Raw genomic sequence first — 22,407 nt, forward strand, 5'->3', positions numbered from 1 at the left:
ACATGATTGGAGACGTGCGTCTCCTAGCTCAGGCAAGTGGGTTTCACGCGTGCATGGGTGTAGACCAGTTCTGACAGATAGCATTAAGTACAGAATAAAAGCTCAGAACAGTGTCATTGTTTCATACTATAAACAGCAAAAATATGGTAAACAAGAATATATAGCAGTTAATAGTAGTGCAGTATAACACAGTAGCAGTAATGAATAAAATAATGCATTTAAAATTAAACTGGTACTGAGTGTTGACAGAAATAGAATGTAAAAGTGCAGAAAGTGAAATTCTAAACTAGAAATTTGAAATTGCTAAAACTAGAAATAAAATCTAAAAATCTAAACGGTAACATCTAGCCACGTCTATTGTTGTGCACATTAGAATAAATGTGTTTGAAAACTTCGTCGAACTGAGCATTGACGGTGTCGATGAAATCGAAGAAGTGCATTTGCAAATTGTGTAGCTCGTTGCGCACATGTTGTACATCTTGTTGCAGTGCAGTGATGGCTTGCTCATGTGTGTTCTGATTAGGCATTCTTTGGTTCACTGATGCGGTGGATGCAGCGGGTTGTTGTGGTTCAAGCTCGACGTCAGTCATATCAACAGTGTCATCATCAACAGAATCTTCAGAAGGAGTCTCAGGCTCATACTCGGGAATGGGTTCATCTTCAAAAAGAGGTTCATAATCAGGAATGGGTTCATCTTCAGGAATAGGGTCATAGTATCCAGGAGGAGTGTCAGGTTCAGATTCTGATACGTGCATTTCCTCATCAAAATGTTCATAAGCTTGAGGGGTTTCAGGTGAGGGTTCTCTCTCAGGAATCTGACCATAGTAAAGCCAGTTAGCAGGGTTGTGCACACTCGTCCTAGGACTCGGTAAGGTGAACTGATCCAATACTTTGTTATCAATGAGCAAATCAAACTGATCAGGTCCAAGGTTACCGATGATACCTCGGTTAAAGCAGAAGTGAATGTCCCTAGAATTGTGGGAACCAAGAGGTGTCAATCTAAGCAGAGGTATTCTCAGTCCTATAGCATTAGCAATCATAGTGACAAATCCGCCGATCCTAATAGGTGAAACTTCGTCTTGCGTGATGCGCTCGAAGTTTGTTAGCATGAATGCGATGGCATTGACCGGGCAATTCTGAGAGGAGCAGAACATGATGAATAACTCTTCTCTAGAAACTTCAGTGACATTATCGGGTTTACCAAAGATGTAATGAGCAATGATCTTATGGAAATATCTGAAAGCAGGGTTATGGATGTTCTCAGATTGGAATTCGTTCTCTTCAGGGTTATCGTTTCCAGTGATCTTTCCCTAATATCTTTCTAACTCCCAGTACGCAAGGCTGTCTTCAGCTACTTGGGTGTATGCATCTGATCCATGAGGTAGCTCTAGCATTTCAGCAAAATCTCGGATGCAAAAGTTAAATTCCATACCAAAGAGTCGAAAGAGAATGACTCCTTTTCTCAGTCCTTGTCCACAATTAGAAAGATAAGTCAAGGAACTCAAGAATTCCAGAGTGAGCTTCCGGTAGGTACTAAACTTGCGGAACAGGTGAGAACCAGTCCAACCGATTTGGTTTAGCAGGTGCAAAACGCTTTCTTCGATACCAAGTCTTACCATAGTCGGTTGGTGAGGGTAGCAAGTCAAATCCATTTGTTTTTCAGCCAGCTTATCAAATCTTGCTTCTTGTCCTCTACCACGGAACACAACTTCCATATTATCGACTTCTTGCATCTTAGTTAGTAGTTAAGAAAATCTAGAAGTTGAAAATATTAAGATTAAGTTAGAATTAGGCTAGTGTTGATTTAAAAGTAAAATAAAAAGAAGAAATAAAATATAATAAAAATGTAACAAGTTATAATAAATATAATTATAAAAAAGGAAATATTTTTTTCGATTTAAGATAACAGTTATAATTATAGTAATTATTATAAAATGTAGGAAAAAATAAAAATGTAGAAAAAATTAAAATAATTAAAATAATTCAAAATAGGATAGAAAATTAAAAATTAAAAATAAAAATTAAATAGTAAAAGAAATAGAAATAAAAATAATTGTGGGTTGTCTCCCACCAAGCGCTTTGTTTTATGTCGTAAGCTCGACGATTTAAAAATAGAAAACTATTTTTTCGAATGAGCGGGCAGCTCGTCAAGTTTAAAAAGTTCGATGTTTTCATCGTGTTCGATATGATGGTAATACTTAAGACGTTGCCCATTTACGACAAAAGGTTTGACGGTTTCTCCTTTGATTTCTATCGCTCCACTCGGAAATATGTTAGTTATTTCGAAAGGGCTAGACCATCTAGATCGTAACTTACCCGGAAATAATTTTAGTCTAGAATTAAATAAAAGTACTTTATCGCCTATGCTAAAATTTTTCCTAGATATCCGCTTGTCGTGCCATTTTTTCGTTCTCTCTTTATAGATTTTGGCGTTTTCGTAAGCGTCTTGTCTAAGTTCTTCTAATTCGTTTATGTCTAGAAGTCGTTTCTCACCAGCGGCAGTGTAGTTTAGGTTTAAGTTCTTAATGGCCCGATAGGCTTTATGTTCTAACTCTACCGGGAGGTGGCATGATTTTCCATAAACGAGTTTGAATGGGGTAGTTCCTATTGGAGTTTTGAAAGCTGTTCTATAAGCCCATAAAGCTTCATTTAGCTTGGTTGACCAATCTTTTCTAGATATAGCAACAGTTTTCTCCAATATTTGTTTTATTTCGCGGTTAGATACTTCTACTTGTCCGCTTGTTTGTGGATGGTATGGTGTAGCTATTCGATGATTTACTCCATATTTTCGAAGGAGTTTCTCAAGTATTCTTGAAATGAAATGGGACCCACCATCGCTAATTACCAGTCTTGGCACACCGAACCTAGGAAAGATGACGTCTTTGAAGAGTTTGATAACTACTCGTGTATCGTTTGTAGGAGAAGCGATAGCTTCTATCCATTTTGAAATGTAATCGACAGCTACGAGTATATATTGATTTCCAAACGATGACGGAAACGGACCCATAAAGTCTATTCCCCAGACGTCAAATATTTCAACTTCTAGAATGCCCTTTTGAGGCATTTCGTCACGTCTCGAAATATTTCCGCTTCGTTGGCATCTATCACAATTTAGTACAGCAAAATAAAAGTCTTTCCACAGGTTGGGCCAGAAGAGTCCAGATTGAAGGATTTTGGCGCAGGTTCTAGATGTGCTATGGTGTCCTCCACACGGTGCAGAATGGCAGTGTGTTATTATACTTCCTATTTCTTCCTCGGGTACACAACGTCTAAAGATTCCATCGGGGCCTCTTTTGAACAGGAGTGGGTCGTCCCAATAGTAATGTTTTAGGTCATGGAAGAATTTCTTCTTCTGTTGGTAACTTAGATCAGGAGGAAGCACACCAGCAGCTAGGTAGTTTATGAAATCTGCATACCAAGGTGTGTCAGAGCGGGCTAAAGCTATTTCTGCAAAGTTGTTGGTTTCAGCGTTTGGATGGTATGGTTCTAATTCATTAGCTTCCAACTGAGCGATGAGTCTTTCATAAGGGAAATCATCGTCAATTGGTACTTGTTCGGGTTTCAGATTTTCCAATCGAGAGAGGTGATCTGCTACGACATTTTCAGTTCCCTTTTTATCTTTAATTTCCAAGTCAAACTCTTGTAATAACAGGATCCATCTCAACAGTCTCGGTTTGGCATCCTTCTTGGTTAGGAGGTACCTAATGGCGGCGTGGTCAGTGTATATGATTATTTTGGCTCCTACCAGGTAAGAACGGAACTTGTCTAATGCAAATACGACAGCTAATAATTCTTTTTCTGTCGTGGCATAATTCATTTGAGCTTCGTCTAGGGTTCTACTTGCATAGTATATGACGTGTAGTTTCTTATCATTTCTTTGCCATAGAACGGCTCCTACAGCATTATCACTTGCGTCGCACATTATTTTGAAAGGCTCATTCCAGTCGGGAGGTTGCATAATTGGCGCAGAGATTAATGCTCGTTTAAGCGTATGAAATGCTGCAGTGCATTTATCGGTAAAAATGAATTCGGCGTCTTTCATTAGTAATTCAGTTAAGGGTTTGGTTATTTTAGAGAAATCCTTAATGAAACGTCGGTAAAAACCAGCGTGTCCTAGAAAACTTCTTATTTCTCTAACAGTTTTGGGAGGTTGAAGGTTTTCGATAATTTCGATTTTGGCTTTATCTACTTCGATCCCTCTATCAGATACGATGTGTCCAAGTACAATTCCTTGTCGAACCATGAACTGGCACTTTTCCCAATTAAGGACTAGGTTTACGCTTACGCATCGTTTAAGTACCAATTCAAGGTTCTCTAAGCATTTTTCAAAACTTCCTCCACAGACCGAGAAGTCGTCCATAAAGACCTCCATTATTCCATCTAGGAAGTCGGCAAATATTGCCATCATGCATCTTTGGAAGGTCGCGGGTGCATTGCAAAGTCCAAAAGGCATTCGTCTATAAGCGAATGTCCCATAAGGACAGGTAAACGTGGTCTTCTCTTGGTCGTCAGGGTGGATAGGAATTTGGAAAAATCCAGAGTATCCATCCAGATAACAGAAATGTGAGTGTTTAGCTAGGCGTTCGAGCATTTGATCTATGAAAGGTAAAGGGAAATGGTCTTTTCGGGTGGCTTTGTTTAGCTTCCTATAGTCGATGCACATTCTCCATCCAGTTTGGGTACGTTGCGCTACAGATTCGCCTTTTGCGTTAGTGATTACAGTGACTCCTCATTTCTTTGGTACGACATGAACAGGACTAACCCATTTGCTACCGGATACTGGATATATTATTCCGACTTCTAGCAGTTTTTGGATTTCCTTTTTAACCACATCGCTCATAATAGGATTTATTCTCCTTTGATGTTCTCTAGAGGTTTTACAATCGTCTTCGAGCATAATGCGGTGCATACAGAGGGAAGGACTTATTCCTTTCAGATCTGATATGTTATATCCTAAAGCGGTTGGGTATTTTCTTAGGACGGTAAGTAATTTTTCAGTCTCGGTTTGTCCTAAATCAGCGTTAACTATAACTGGTCGGTTTAGTTCTTCGTCTAGAAATTTGTATCTAAGATCGGTAGGCAGTGTTTTCAGTTCTATAGCAGGTTTCTTAGGTCCAGGTATAGGATCAGGAGTTAAAGCCAAACATTCACTCAGGTGGTCATCTTGATATTCCCCACGCCAGTTGTCATCTTCAAAGATTGGCGGTATAGGAATTTTTAGGATCTCGGTTTCCTTATTTGGTTCGGACTTTATTTCATTAACACACTCGTCGATTATGTCGGCAGAGCAGCATGTGTCAATCATAGAGGGTGCTTTTAGGAATTGGGAAAGAATAAATTCTATTTTCTCTTCTCCTACTTCGAAAGTAAGCTTTCCTCGCTTGACATCTATAATTGCACCAGCGGTTGCTAAGAATGGTCTTCCTAATATGATCGGGATGTTAGAATCTTCTTGGATATCCATAATGATGAAGTCAGTTGGGATGTAGAATTGACCTACACGAACAGGGATATTTTCTAACATTCCTACAGGGTATTTGACTGAACGGTCAGCTAGTTGAAGAGACATTCTCGTTGCCTTAAGCTCACCCAGATTTAGTTTCTTAAAGGTTGAAAGAGGCATCAAGCTAACACTGGCTCCTAAATCGCACAGGGCTTTCTCTATGATGGTTTTTCCTATTACGCAGGGTATAGAGAAACTACCAGGATCTTTCAGTTTTGGAGGCATGTTATTCTGGATGATAGCGCTACATTCAGCGGTAAGCGTTACAGTTTCGTTATCCTCGAGTTTCTTTTTTTTGATAGGATTTCTTTTAGGAATTTAGCGTACGAAGGCATTTCGGTTATGGCTTCTGTGAACGGTATGGTTATGTTTAATTGTTTCAGAAGTTCTACAAATCTTTTAAATTGCGCTTCGGTTTTTGATTTCGCTAATCTCTGAGGGTAAGGAATTGGTGGCTTATAAGGTGGTGGTGGAACGTAAGGTTTTTCTTTTTCAGGTTCCACTTCGTTGTTGTTCTCATTGGTCTTAGCAGTCTGATCATCGGTTGATGTCTTTTGGGTTTCCTTTGGCTCTTGTTGGGACATAGGTGCGTTTTGAGTTCTAGGATCAATGGGTCCATCGTAATTCGTTCCACTTCGTAGTGTTATCGCGTTCGCATGTCCTTTAGGATTAGGTTGTGGTTGAGCAGGAAACGTGCCAGCAGGGGCAGCAGTAGGTGCTTGTTGTTGGGCTACTTGTGAAATTTGAGTTTCTAACATTTTGTTATGCGTAGCTAAGGCATCTACTTTGTTCGATAATTGTTTTAGTTGCTCTCTATTGTGGATGTTTTGATTCAGGAAGTCCTTATTGGTTTGTTGTTGGGAAGCTATAAAGTTCTCCATCATGATTTCTAAATTCGACTTCCTAGGGGTGTTTTGAGCAGCTACAGGTGCTTTTTGGTAGCCAGGTGGGACAGCAGGTGCTTGTCCAGGCGCGTACAATGCGTTGTTGTTTTTATAAGAAAAGTTCGGGTGGTTTTTCCATCCAGGGTTGTACGTGTTAGAGTAAGGGTTTCCTTGAGCATAGTTTACTTGATCAGATGGGACTCCAGTCAGGAGTTGACATTCGGCAACTACATGTCCAGTCAATCCACAAATCTCGCAGTTAGGTGTTACAGCAGCAGCGGTGGCTGATGGAGTGACGGTTAAGTTTTCGATCTTTTGAGTTAAAGCGTCTACTTTAGCGTTAACGCGGTGTATACCACTTACTTCGTACATTCCTCCTTTGGTTTGGGCTTTCTCTAGAGCGGCTCGTTCTCCACCCCATTGGTAATGGTTTTGTGCCATGTTCTCTATGAGGTTGTATGCTTCATCATGGGGTTTGTCCATTAGTGCTCCGCCAGCAGCGGCATCTATAGTCATTTTAGTGTTATATAGGAGACCACCATAGAAAGTATGGATGATCAGCCATGGTTCGAGTCCATGATGAGGGCATAATATAAGCATGTCCTTGTAACGTTCCCAAGCTTCAAAGAGTGATTCGTTATCTTTCTGGGTAAATCCGTTGATTTGACCTCTTAGCATAGCAGTTTTGCTAGGCGGAAAGTATCTCGCTAAGAATACTCTCTTCAATTCGTCCCATGTAGTTATGGAATTAGAAGGCAGGGATTGAAGCCACGCTCTAGCTCTATCTCTCAAGGAGAAAGGAAAGAGACGTAATCGAATAGCTTCGGAACTAACGTTGTTAGCTTTGATAGTGTCGGCATATTGCACGAACACAGATAAATGAAGGTTGGGGTCGTCTGCAGGGCTTCCAGAGAATTGATTATGTTGGACAGCTTGGACCAACGAAGGTTTCAACTCGAAATTGTTCGCCTCAATCGCGGGTGGTGCGATACTTGAGTGTGGTTCAGTGCGCGAAGGAGCGGCATAGTCTCTAAGAGGACGAAGAGCAGCCATCTCTAACTTTGGGGTGATTTGATTGATTTGATCAGTAAAAGTCAATTCCTGATTAATCGGAATTGGTGCTACTTCGGGAAGATTGCGAGCTCGACGTTTGACGTTAATGAAACGTTCGATCTCGTTAATTCGTTGTATTAAATCTCCTCCTTGTGAACGAGTATTTGGCATACAATCGTTCAGAAAGAAAGGAAAGAATTTCCCTAGTCTCTACGGTGTAACAGTGAGTTACGATATCGACTTAAATAGTCCCCGACAACGACGCCAAAAACTTGATCGCGACTTTACGTGTCTATAAATCTGATGACTGCAAGTGCACAGTCGTGTCGTGTAGTTTTAAAAGATATCGAATCCACAGGGACTATGAATCGATCTACCGTTATCTAAGGTTACTATGTAAAGCTAAGGCTACTAATATTTCGATTGCTCCTAAGGGAGAGTGGTTGTGAATAATAAGAAATATAATAAAAGACAGATATCAGTATGTATTTCGTTTAACTTAAGGTGATCCGAAGGTCCATTGGCTTTTGCATAATTTAATTAAAAATCTTTACTAATTCAATTGGTTAAAAATCCTCGTCTCAAACTTTCGCTCTGTTGATTTAGATTACTATCCTAATCCTAATGTACGCTTTCGCCATCCCATTAGATTTTAGAAAAGCTTTTTGGAAACAACGTAATTAATAAAATGCCTGTTTTATGAAGTTGTTATCTATTTAAATCTCCTAATCTCAAACTTTCGCTCTGTTGACTCGGAACATGCTAATATCCCTAACGTACGCTTTCGCCATCCCGCTCGGGTGTAAAAACAATTTTTGAAAATAAATAAGTCCCAATTAGTTTTAATACGCTTTCGCCATCCTTAAAACTAATGTCCTATGTCTACTATCCGGTTAAAGATCTCAAACTTTCGCTCTATTGATTTTAACCTTTAACCGTCTTAAGACCTCAAACTTTCGCTCTATTGTTCTCAAGACTTACTAATTAAATTAGACATACAAATCAAAAACAGGTGATAGTTAACAAAACATAATTAAGCCAATTTATTTCGGATCCCACGGTTAACTTACTTTACATACCGATACCCTAGTAATTTAGCCAGACATATTAATACGGTTAAGCATGCATGAATTAATTTGGTTTATAATAAAAGGCATGTTAATTGGCATATAATATATCATGCAAATAAATATATAAATAAAGGCGGTAAATATTAAACCTGAATTAAATAAATTACAATTGAATCTTCGAGTACTGAACTTCCACCACAGGTTGGCTGGATTGTTCTTCGGAATTTAAATGGACGGAAAATAAAACAAGGAAAATAAAAGCGATAAATCTAACGTAAGGCTAGATTTATAAAAGGTTCACAACAATTTCCGGTGTAGAAATCGTTGTGAGAAAATAACTGTTTGAATTGAAAGAAGGCAGAAAATATAAATCACGGTACAATTTCGGCAGCACTTCGTTAGCAGGAAATCGGACCTTTAGAACCGAGGTAGCAAGTTCTATTTATAGGGGAGGTTTTGCTGTGACGTTGCGTGAAAAGAGGGAGCTTTTCAGACTGGGCTCGGAGACGTGCGTCTTCGCTTCTTCAGGAAGTGCCTTTGAATGACTTGAGACGTGCGTCTCAAGTGGAGAAAATGTAGGGGAATGGAGACGTGCGTCTCCCTTTTGCTGATGTGGCATGGAGACGTTGGAGACGTGCGTCTCCACTTGCTTGTGTGGTTTGGGCCACGCACATTTGATCTTCAGTGGGCTGGTTCGTCTCTTTTGGGCCTTTGGGTCTTCTTTAGCATATTTGGGCCTTATTTGCACTCCCTTTTTACTTCAGCACCCATTTTTCATCTTTTAGGCGTAAATAGTGGTCGTTTTAGCTCCATTTCTTCTCCTTTTCACCAATAGTCATAATAAGAGTGTAAAACCTGAAACAAAGCAAAAACTCGCGTAATATCATAATAAATCAGCATAATAAACGGAAAATGCTATAAATATCTACGGGTTTCAAGCTAAATATACGATATAAAATCGTGTTATCAGCGACTTAGGCAAAAATGAGCGTTTCGGTGGATTGAAAACCTGAAAGGGCGATCCAGGCAAAAATTAGAGACTAAAAAATAATAATTATCCCGGTAGGCTGAAAACCTGAAAAGGCAGCCTAGGCAAAAGTTAGGGAATAAAGCGTACGACTATGTCCCGTTTGACTACCTACTCACCTTCAAGGTTCAACACATCAAAGGCACCAATCAGTCCAATCATTTTCTTCCAACAAGTGAGGGATGAGATACTCGAAGACAGATTGGCAATAGCAGAGTTGAAACTTGACTGGATTGTTTTCACATAACTATTTCTCTTTATAAGTACTTTTCAAAGTTTTATGACAATTTCCTACTACTAGGATTTTTGTCTCCTTGTACTAATCCACCTATTATGGCTCTTTTTCAAAATCAATACAGCTCATGCTCAAAATCAATGTTTTCACTTTTTCTGTTTTGAATACGTAAATGTCCCAATGATAATTTTTGAATGAACATATACATTTGAATATGACTGATGTTTATAAGAAAAACAGGAATAGCATTCAGGTAATGTCCCAATTATCTGGACATCATCCTGAAACCAGCATCGGGAGAAAAGTTCCCCAACAGAGATACGTTTCTCGGAAAAATCATCAATGAGATTTTTCTCTCCAACAAAGTGATTCGAGAAACCTTATTCCCCAGCAGGGCTGTTCAAGATCGCTATCCCCAGAAGGTGTGATCCTCCACACCGAGGCTTGGTCAAAAAGTGCATCGGAGGATTACGCATCTTTCTTATTCCCACTCAAGGTGCATCAAAATCAGAACTTTCAAATTATCCTTCATCCTCAAAAACGGTAGTCAAATATCCCTCAACAGAACACCCTGGTCCGTAAGGAAGTTCCCCAGCTGAGTGTACTCGAACAAGATAGCAAAGATCATCAACAATCATAATGCCTTCGTTTCCAAAATAGGAAGCAGGGATATATTTTCCTAATCAGAAGTTTGATACGCTCTAAATTGCATAAGTCATACATCATACGCATATTCATACATAGCATATAATGTTTCATGACAAACGCATACATAACATGCACGTTTCTCATTTAGTTTGAGAATCTCAACATATACATTACATGCATCATGACATTGCATGTCACTAACTTGATTTTTTCAGGTGGACGAATATCCTCAGCAAAGTTATTCTCAATCACATGCAGTGTTCCCCTGGATTCTATTCAGACGAACATTCCTCTCAGATATAATCATGCCAAAGATTCATTCTGAAGAGATCTCTCTTCCCAAGTCACCTATCAACACAAAACAAGCAACACAGATCTAAGTCGATACCTTGGACGGTTCCTTAATGATCTACCTACAGATCTAAGTCGATACCTTGGACGGTTCCTTAATGATCTACCTTCAGATCTAAGTCGATACCTTAGACGGTTCCTTAAAACAATCAATCTTCAAGATCCAAAGCGGATACCTCAGACGGTTCCACAACAATCAACCTTCAAAGATCCAAAGCGGATACCTCAGACGGTTCCACAACGATCAACCTTCAAAGATCTAAAGCAGATACCTCAGACGGTTCCACATAGATCAACTTTCAAAATCTAAAGCGGAAAAACTTTGGACAGTTCCGTAACGATCAGCCTCCAAGATTTAAAGCGGTAACCTCGGACGGTTCCGTAACGGTCAACGCAGAGGTTTTCAAATCCTTCATCAAGATATAATCAATGGATTCATTCTGAAGAATAAACCATCAACACATTCGCTAGATGGCATCTGAAAGCCCATCTCAGGTAATGTTTCGATCTGCCAACAACATTTCTCAGACAACATTCAAATGCAATTTCCAACATCACTTCCGGTGGAGGTAAGTGCAAATTTTCAGGGCATCTAAATATTCAATCATCTTCTACCTTCAGATTCCAATCGGTCTCTTCAGGTTTAAGAAGATTGAATAGGGGCAACTATTATACCCCAAAATTTGCCCGCATCTTTTTTCAGAAAGAAGGCAACAGACTTCTATCTAAAAATTGGAAGTTTTATATAATCTTGATTTTATTTCATAAATATCCTGATTTTATGAATACTCAGTTTTTAGAATTTTTCTTATACAGTATTTTGGTTTGCTATTGAATTTATTCTTACACAAACGCCAAGTACTGTTTATTACTTCACACACGCTGTTTATTTGAGATTTATTTGCAGATAAATAGTACTGACGCAATTGGTACAAAATTAAATTTTTGCAGGCGCAGAGTCCGGGGATTCAGACTGTACTGGTAACAAGTAAATTATTATTAGTTTTGTTTCCCACTAATTTTTGTACTATATTATTATTTTTCAAAATCTTTTATTATTTTCAAATCTCTTTCTTTCAAATCAAATCCTAGCTTTATTCTATACATCTCTCTTTTCAAACCCTACCATACACTTTCTTTCAAATCCTACTACCACTCAAATTTTCCTTTTTTGTACGGAATCACTTCATTCCCCAACGTCTCTATCCTTCCTTTCACTCTATAAATACCCCTCATTTTTTCCATAAATTCTCACATCAAATTTCAACTCATTTCTCAAACTTCTACCTCATAATTATTTTCCCTTCTTCCTCGGCAAAAATGGCAAAGTGAATGGATACGTGTTTTCTTATGGTCATCACTGTCTTGGTGGTGATCATGTCCTTTTTCTGTCTGCATAGTCCTGAAAAATGCGGACCTGGGTTGCTTACACTTCCGTTCATTTATATGTTGTTATTTATAGCATGGGTTTTTAATCGTCATTTTTAAAGTTTGTCGTATCTTTCGCTTAATGTACCGTTTATTTTATTTGTAGTACTGTTCATTATATTATGTAATATTTGTACTGTCAGTATTAAATGTCGTACTATCTGTCGTACTGTCGTTTAATTATCAAGATAATATTATGTGTGTTTATTTCTAGTTAAATATTTATTTTTTCTGTGCATTAAATATTTTTCAAGGTTATTATCGGTAATTTCGTTCGCGTACGTTATATTGTATTTATTTATTATGTTTGTGTTTATCTAACAACTCATGTAAATAAATTTTCACCATTAACACAACAAAAAACAAAAAGAAAAAATTAACTTTAATTGTTGAATTTTCACTTTAACTGTTACGTTAATGCCCGGACAGCCAGTTGACAGTCAAACTCACTGACAGCACGATTCTATGTGTTTTGTACCATCAATCAAATCAATCTTTTTCATTTCAAAATTCCAAGATTTTTGTTCTAGAAGTCTTCTGATAATCACATGATCAGCAGAGACTCGGCACTGCACAAAAATCAGGTACGCTTAACTGTCTCCTACACGAACAGTCCCTAACTAGGGTTTTTGTTTTTTTTCTTCAGGAGAACAAGTTTTTTTGAGACCTCAAATGGATTTCATGGACCTCCATATGTCTCAAAGTACCACCAGACAAGTTTTCATGATCCAAACATGTTCCCAATAATGTTGAAGGGCTCCCACGACCAACCTAAGGCCCATAACATTTTTATTTTTTTTAGTTTAATTTTATTACATTTAAAATTAAATTAAAAAAGAAATGGTGCAAGAAAATTATCCAAAGCTTTTGTCTCTTGCTTGAGTCACCAAGGTAGCTTAATTTCTGCAACATAGATGGCATAGAGGACCTATGGCAAGAGGTGTGAAGAAAATTCAAGACATGGCCAAAGAAATCAAAGTTTTATATATTAAAAAATTCAAAGATTCAAAAATCATCAATGCTTGGTAGCTTAGTTTTGCAGCACATTCATTGCTTATAAATGAACTAGGACACTTCAGTAACAAGGACACACGATTTCAGAACCAAATCCATGCTTGTAACACACTTGTATCATGCTTGAAATATTGTAAGAAATTTGAAATTCGAATTTTAAGTTTCAGTTCAATTCAATCCAAACTAAACACTCAAACACAATCCCTGAACATCACTGAATCTGTCCAGATCAATTTCAAGCTTTGAAACTCACTAAATCGAGCTCTATAGCCCACGGTTTGTTCAAACTGAAATTTACAAAAATACGAATATTCATGCATATTTAATAAGATGTAATCCCATATTTGTGTTTAGTTTGATGCTCTGATCATTTCTGGAACTTTAATTCAATTTCTATGAAGGTTTGAAGCATATACCATTTTAGGGTTCTTGGAGCTCGAAATGGGATTCTTCGATTTAGGCAAAATTAGAAGAAACAAGATGCATATTTGAACTCAGTGAATCAGGGCTAGTAGAATGAACATGTCGCGAAACATTTTTGGTATAGGTTTACCCCTATTCGCTATTTTGCAGGGATGAAGCTCACTTATTACAGCGCCTTTTGGAAGAAAACGCTGTTAAAAGTAGAGTCTGGAGGTAGAAGATGAAGGTGTGGCGCCATCTGATTGGCCAGAACACGCGCGCAATTTTTTTTTAATTCTGGGATCTTGTGCTACGCGCTCCACCATCATGCCATGTACCATGCATCTGTGTCCATCAGATCATTCCATCCACTCATCCAACGCACCAAAACACGCGCACATACCATAGACTCTCTCATCAACCACACAGGATCACAATTTAATATATTTTCTATTTTATTTAATTTTCTTTGTAAAATTATTTAAAAATAGTTTCAAAAAATCAGAAAAATACACAAAATATTTTTAGGTTGATAAAATATTGTTTTAATTTTTGACACAAAAATATTTTATTTTTCTTAATAATAAAAATAATTTGTTTAATTAATCAATATATATTCATATATTTCATTTTAAATATTTCTAAACTATCAAAAAAAATCAAAAAATATTTTCTTTTTATTTAAATTAAGTTTATATATTATAAACTAATTTTGTACATAATTAGAATATTTTTCTCATTAAGTTTAATTTATGTGTATAATTGTTTATATAATTATATGTTAATTAGCTTAATAAGTTCCAAAACAATTTCAAAAATCACAAAAAAATTAATTTTGTTTTAAAATTAATTAACAAGCAATATGAATATATTTTAGACTTAATTTTTTAGGTTTAAATTTTATTTCTAATTCTTAGCTTTTCAATTAAATCAATTATGCATTAATTTTAATTAAAATCAACCATCCAAAAATCCAAAAAAACACTTCCTTTATCTTATTGCAATTTAAATTCATAGATAAGTGTATAGTTTGCCAAATTCATGTAAATAGCGTAGTTTACATTTCTCGCACAATCGATGTAATAGCGTAGATTTACTTTCCGCATTTTACATTCCCGCACTTTAATTTCTGTACATATAAAACTGCGTGTATGTCAAAGATAATAACTGAAGCGCTAGATCATTAACTTCAAAGACAAAAATATCTGAATCAGAACACAATCACACTTGCACCTCTTAGGGTAATCCCACTGTTACTCTTTTCAAAATCAATTCTACTGTTTCAAATACAATTCATATAATCAACTACCTAACTAAGATTATAATATACCTATTAACACCCTTAATTGCCCTTTTGGAATTTCAAATTTACACTACAATATGCCCATTTTGGTAATTTGCTAAATCAAACTTCAATTGGACCAATCATATGTAACCGTTATTCCAAGTGGCACCTTATTCCCAATTTTACTTTTGCTTATTTCCTAACAACAACTTAACCATTGGGTAATACTGAAATTTGATTGAGGCTTTTACACGGTAGACAAAAGTTCACAAAATTTCAATATTTCCCTCTCTTTCTCTCCTTTACATTCATTTTGCATCCATATACTTCTCTCTCCTTTTCATTTCGCCATTTCTTCATCAGAGCTCCTGCGCATTCCACAGGTAATACAAGCCTTTTTCTCCCTTCTCTCTTCTTCTTTTTCTTCTTCTTCTTCTTCATGTTTTCGTCACATTCGTGTTTCGGTTCTTCATGACTTTTGTGTTTTGATTTTGATATTGTGAGTTGGTTATCCCAAATATGGTGTACTCATTTTTCAAAACACATAAAGTTCGGATTTTTATAGTTATCTTTTTAAGGATTTTGATGAATAAAGTTAAAGTTCTGATTTTTATAGTGTTTTTTTTGTGATTTTGTTAAAGTAGAAGTCACGGTTAATACACTCTGTTTTTCCCTTCTCTCGGCTTCTTCTTCTTCTTCTTCATGTTTTCTTCACATTTGAAATTTTCAGCATTTCATTTTACGAATCCAAGACATTTGTGTTTAGATTCTGGTTGGTGTGAGTTGATTTTCCCAAATATGGTTTACTGATGTTCAAAATACATAAAGTTGGAATTTTTATAGTGTTCTTTGTAGTCATGTGTTCTTTGTAGTTATTTTGATGAATGTTGTTAAAGGATTCATTTTATAGTGTTCTTTGTAGTTATTTGATGAATGTTGTTAAAGGATTGATTTTATAGTATTCTTTGTAGTTATTTTGATAAAGTTGAGGTAAAGTTGTGATTTTTATAAATTTGTTGTTTATACTGATTTTAATATGACTGATATAGTGATGTTTATCAAGATTTTTATAGATAGTATGGATATAAAGTAGTTATTTTTATGAAGTTCTGATTTTTTGTGTCTGTGCTTTGTTTTCTCTGAGTAGCTAACAGAACTGGTTTTTGTTTCAGATTTGTGAACAACCATGTCTAGACCACCTATTATATTTTATGAATTGAAACCCGATCAAAGTTTCGATTTTTATATCTAAAGATGCATCAGCTGAAACACATTTGGATGGGCAACCCTCTGCAGTGAAGTCAAATGAAACAGAAGCAAATCAAGAAGATGAATCTGGTCTTGCAAAAAACATAAATCAGGATGATAATATTATGGTATGACATAGTTTATACTTCTAAGTTGCTTTGCCTCAAATATATTCGCTCCATTAGTTGTTTCTTTCTAATTATTCTATTTTGTTGGTAGAATAGGTTGATAGTGTTTCCTTCCTAGATTTATGCAATGCTTCAGTTTTGGATGGAAATCTTGATGTAGATGCTTCTAATGTAGAGGATAGATGTTCTGAAGAGAGTTATGAGGATAAAGATAAGGTAATAGAGGTGCATTTTCAATGAAGCTGTCTAATGGAAGGAATGACTACTTTAGTTTGTGTCTTATGACAGTATAGATGTCTTATTTTTCAGTTTCAGGATAAGAAATCAACTTTAACAACAGATGCGGATAATGACCAGCCCTCTCATCCTATTGAAGTTGAAGTAAAATGCTCTAATCAAGTTAATCCCCTGCGGTTTGAGGTGAAAATAATTTGTACATTTTTTCGTTTTCTTTGTATGGGAAGCAAAGTTATTGAAACGAATTTATGTTTATTTATATTTGCTTACAAAATAACAGATGAACTTGTATTCTGTGGGTTTTGGTGTATTAGGTTAGAGCAAGATGCCCATATTCAAGTAGATGTTGGTACCATTACTTTGGTGCCATGCAATGACTGGATTTTATACTTTATAATTCTCATCGGTGAAGAAATTGCATTTTTCTACTCTTCAGGTGAGCCCATACACCGGAAGGATCCACCTCTATACTTGCATTTTCGGTAAACATGCAAGACCACAACCACTTTATGAAAATTTCCGACCAGAAGACCTTGAGCTGATGATGATGAGAAAAATATAGAGCCTGCAACTGTCAAAGATAACGATGTGTATATGAATGCTCTTCTGGATTTTGCAAATGAGTGGAAGAGTTTAAGACCAATTGCACGCAATAAGTTACTTGGAAAACCATTACAACTTCCTTTGGTTGTCGAACTGTGTTATTTAAGTGAAAGTAATAGCCACAACGAGAAGGTTGGTACACTATGCACTTAAACTATACTTTTGCGGATATGTCTGATCTTTTCATAAAACTGTTTACCCCCCTCTAATATTAATTTGCTTCTTTATATGTAATGACTCAACAAAATTCTATAATTGACAGGGATTAATAAATGGTGGAAGCAAACGGCGCATGACTCCTTTAGTCGACATCAGCTATCCCTTACCATCAGATGCTGTTTGGAAACAGGTTTGTCATCGAAGCGGATGTGGTAAGAAGGAAAAAGAATACACTCAAGGCTGGAGTCCGAAAGATGGGCCTCTTTGTAAACTCTGTCAAAAGCAATGCATGTATGTCTCATACAAATCATGTGTTGCTTTAAACATTTCTTAGTAGTATAAAATTAATAATTATATTTTCAAGGGTAATAATGCCAAGACTCCTGAATGTTTTGAAGATCTTTTTTGTAACCTTGTCTGCTATCAAGTTTCTTATTACTGCAAGTTTAATCTTACTACAATATTTTGAAGACCTTCCTTTGCTGATTTAATTTTACTGCAAGTTTTTTATTGTCACAGAACCAATGAAGTTATTTTAGCTGCCTCATGAGCATCCTGCTTGTCTCTTGTGTAAGTACTTTTCATTCTTCTGAATGTATGAATGTTGGGTCTGGAATTATAAAGGTTGCTATTTTAAAGAATCCAAAATGAGTAAGGGGATAAAATGCATTCTAGGTTATTGACAGGGATTTGGATGAGAGCCTGCAAAAGACATTCCACAAGTACTTAGAAATAAGGGGAATCAAACCAAACACAACAATTTCTTGCATGGGTACATGATCAACAAGCCAACGTCGATGAATGCAGTTGAATTGATATCCATGTCAAGAGTACTCAACCTGGAAAACTTATTTGATACAGAATAGGTTCGAAAATTCGCGTTATGAGATTCTTTCTAAGTTGTTTCATGATTGTGATGAACACTTAAGCTAGCACTATTTAAGGAGAGTAAATTCTAATGGCAGGCTGTAAATTATATTGTTAAGGAGAGTTTTACGGTTGTTTTCTTAAAGTATATATTGTGATGTGGAAATTAACACGTTGAGGTGATGTCGGTGTTTGAGCTTATGCATTGAAGTCGGTGTTGATGCAAACTTGGAATGAAATGTGAAGTTGTTGTGTTTGTTTTAAAATTTAAATGCATTGTTTAGTGAATTTGAATTTGTGTTTTTACTGTAAATTTGAAATGCATTGTGTATGAGGATTTTGTTTGGTCTGCAGGCTGTGTTTGATTTTGGAGGATATAATCAATTAATCTTGGTCTGCAGGTTGTACATGCTGAAGATTCTATTTATTTTCCAATTTGTTTTGCATTTTGTTGTTTATGGACTTGATGGAGACAGTGAGTTATTTAAGAGATATAACATATAAGTAACCAACATTTACTTGTGAGTCTATGATAATTCAATTTAGTTTCAACAATTGTACTTCTTTTTGCATTTTCAACATGACCTTTACTAGGGACATCTATTATTCATCATTACTAATTTTTGAATTTGTATATCACTCTTTAAAAATTTTACTTTTGCAGGTACACAATCACGATTCTCAACACTGTCCTGCTTTTTACTGATACCTGCACCATAACAGCTTTTGTACTAGGTCTGCTATAGCTTATATCCATTTGAAAGGGCCTGGATTATCCTCGCTTCATAGCAGCTTGTGTTGTCGGTAGTGTTATTAGTGGCTATAGGTAGAGATGTATTGTATGTGTCATGTGGTGTATATTTGGTTTTATGTGGAGATTGTAATATGATGCTGCCCTTATTATAAAATTAATTTTTTATTTAAAAAAGCTCTAAGCAATTAACAAATTGCTGTGTACGGTGTACCCATCATGATATTGAAATGTCAAAGATATATACAATTAAACTAATTAAATAGATATTATCATACTGTCATAAAATTATCAGAACTATGAGAAGGGAGGTTATAAAGATTGAGACAATACAAATCAAACGAGAAAGAGATAAACTAAGCTCATGTCAAACTAAAGTTTTGTCGAAATTATTAGTATAAAATAGTTTGGGACACAATCAAGAAAATATATATAAAATATTATTGACTATTAATTAATAGTCAATAAATAAGCTTGATTATTTTATAAACAAAATAAATTAAATTTAAATGAATATAAAAAAATGAGTAAAATGTGATCGTAATTGATTCATATTAAATGCATATATTACTTTAAAAATAAATAAATTTAGACTTAAATACATATGAAATGCATATCTTCTCTAAGTAATAAATAAATAAATAAATAAATTTTATATTAAATATAATACATTATTTTAATAACAAAATTAGTTAAATTGAAATGCATGAGTGAAGTGTGAAATATAACTTATTTTCAAATGAATGATGTGATTTTATTTTATTTTAAAGTGATAAGGGACACAATTAATTAGATTCAAACAAAAAAATATTCATAAGTACTCTTTGCAATATATATTTGAGTATAATTATGATGTACAAAACAATTAAAATCCGTACTGATGCACGAGTATTTTAATAATGTCCAATCTGTTTTCAGCGGCAACTAATACATGAAGAATTGACGGATAAGAAGAGTGTTGCAACAGAAAAAGGAAATGCACGAGGAGTGAAGTGATGTTTCAAAATCCTACAAATTCATATACTGATGCCTTTTTCATTTTCTAATCATAATTCATAGTTTCTCATTTTTTATAATAACAATTATATATCGGTAACAACCAAGTCGATCAGTGGCGAAGCCAGAAAAAGTACGAAGCCTGGGCAAACTGTTAATAGATTCCAAAAAAATGGATTATATCACCGCAAAAGATTTGTTACAGAATTGAATACAGATTTACATGAAGAGGGAAATAAGTTTTGAAAATAAACTTATTGAATACAATTGCTTTCAATAAGTTTTGGAACTATTGCTACTGAATTTAATATAGATTTACATACAGATGGTGTATAAGAAACTTAAACATGTTCAAAACATAGATTAGAAGTTTTGGAACTAAAGAAAAGAAACAGAGAGCTTGAATTGGAAAAAAAAAAGAGGGTTAGGAAATAGGATTAAGCTAGCTACTGTTCAAACAGGAAACATTACAGAGATAAGAACTTTAGTTTGAGTGAGCAAAGTGAAAGAGCTATCTATGACACCAAAATTCAATTTGTTAATCATAACAAAACCTTAGGTGACAGAACTTTATCTATTCTCTACCTATAATTAGTTAACATTACATAAATTCTGGAAAAGAAATAAGAAAGGCCTCGAAACAAGATTGCTCATAGGTTATGGAAACAAACAACCAACAAAACCAAAGTAATAGAAAAACCCAAACAAAGTACCTTGTTTGATAATCTTGACGCCGCTGGGCTCCAATGCCGAGAAAACTGTTGCCTCCATTTCTTATTAGAAAACTTATCAGAAGAGCGAGAAGCAGGTGCAGATGACAAAGTTAAACAAAACGTTAAGCTTCTTACGCTATTATTACTTCGACGAAAAAGAGATGCTCCAACAAAAAGTGTAGTATGCATGGAAACAAGTAAAAGAAGCAAGAAACCGACCTATGCATTTCATCGAACACGTGGCGTGCGAGTTTCAAAACTGCGATAACGGCAACACAATAACCAGTTCACAGGCTGCATCATCATTAGTAACAATTCAACATCCCATCACAAGAAAACTAAAACAGAAGCAGAAGAAAAGAGAAGAAACCGGTGGAGGCATTTCGTCGAACATTTTGTGAGCAACATCGAAAGCTGTATATTCTTCAGAACCGGAATGCAAACACGAATCAAATTCAACCTGAAAGCTAATGAAACTAGAAGAAGGATTTCAAAGCTGAACCAGTTAACACCAAAGCTGAACCAGTTAAATCATGGCTGAACCAAAACTATGGGCGAATCCAAAAAGAGTCCAAGCAATTGTTACTATTGTGAGAGCGAGGATTCGAGCGTGTACTGTTGGAGGTTGAGGTTACACGAAGAAGAGCCTGGGCAGGTGCCCGACCTCGCCGGGCCTTGGCTTCGCCACTGAAGTCGATCTAAGTACTGAATTTTATTACTGAAACTCACTATTTTTACGGGTCACTCTTACCATACTACTTTTCTTATATGAATTTTATCACTGAAATTCACTATTTTTACGGGTCACCATCACCATAATACTTTTCTTATGTGAATTTGGAACTTACTACTTTCACGGGCCGCCATCACTATAATACCCTTTTGCCTATTGCATTTCCAATTTCTTTAAGTAGCTACTATATATAGTTTCATTACATCTATATATGTTTTATGAATCCTAATTTAACATTTCTCATTTGAATTTTTAACTCCTTTTATGCGTTTGTAATACATTATTCATCTTAAGATTCAAATTACCCGTGCGGACGCACGGGTCTTCTACTAGTTTCTTTCTGTATCCAGTCAAAGAAAATTTTCTAAAAGAAAATAGGAAAGGACCTTATAAATTTAGGGTAGATCTCCTAATTGCTTGCTCAAATCAAAACAACAAATGTTTCACATATCACTGTGTTTTTTCAAAACAAAACTTTCAAAAAAAAAGACAATACTTTGTATATATCCAAACAAGGATCATTACGAAGTTAAAGATCTTTTTTTCAAAACATCTTTCGAAAGATAAAACACTTTGTATACATCCGCACAAGGATCATTGCAAAGTTAATTTACAAAGGTATTTTAAAACCACATACAAGCATTTCAAGGTAAGACAAATGATTCAAACAAGTGAGCTAAGCAATTAAGAGCCCATGTGAAATTCTGGTATGACAGAACCCAGATGTCATATACGATGTCGTGACATCTGGTCTGTTATAAACGCAGCAATGGTAGGATAGGATGATCTTTAATTTTGGTTCAACACCTGTATGCTAAACTATCATAATAATACTAGAACCATTTATGCACAATGATAACTCAGTTATCACAACCAGATTTTGATCTGAGGTGGTTCTGTAAAAGAGCAAGCTTTGGAAGTATTCCCTGATGTCATATTGGATGTTACGACATCTTATACCAGATTAATAAACCAGTGCAGAAAATAAAGAACAACATACAAACAGTAACGAACACACAGAATTGTTCACCCAGTTCGGTCTAACCAACCTACTCTGGGGGCATACCAAGCC

General features: G+C 35.7%; 1 long non-coding RNA gene and 1 other non-coding gene across 11 annotated transcripts; both read left to right on the forward strand.

Annotated features, from left to right (window-relative positions):
- Positions 1 to 6,958: 6,958 nt before the first annotated feature.
- Positions 6,959 to 7,065, forward strand: LOC131654300 (small nucleolar RNA R71). Its single transcript, XR_009299341.1, has one exon. It is a non-coding gene; the product is annotated as a small nucleolar RNA R71 (small nucleolar RNA).
- Positions 7,066 to 15,342: 8,277 nt separating this feature from the next.
- On the forward strand, positions 15,343 to 19,133 carry LOC131651653 (uncharacterized). 10 transcript variants are annotated; one of them, XR_009298450.1, is made up of 7 exons: positions 15,343 to 15,399; positions 16,073 to 16,276; positions 16,373 to 16,492; positions 16,586 to 16,696; positions 16,950 to 17,248; positions 17,379 to 18,663; positions 18,807 to 19,133. It is a non-coding gene; the product is annotated as an uncharacterized LOC131651653 (long non-coding RNA). The 10 variants fall into 10 exon arrangements; XR_009298456.1 differs by having other exon boundaries at positions 17,379 to 18,141; XR_009298457.1 differs by having other exon boundaries at positions 17,379 to 17,845; positions 17,951 to 19,133.
- The last annotated feature ends 3,274 nt before the right edge of the window (positions 19,134 to 22,407 follow it).

The sequence above is a fragment of the Vicia villosa genome, linkage group LG2, assembly GCF_029867415.1.
Source record: "Vicia villosa cultivar HV-30 ecotype Madison, WI linkage group LG2, Vvil1.0, whole genome shotgun sequence".
In the NCBI taxonomy this organism is placed as follows: domain Eukaryota; kingdom Viridiplantae; phylum Streptophyta; class Magnoliopsida; order Fabales; family Fabaceae; genus Vicia; species Vicia villosa.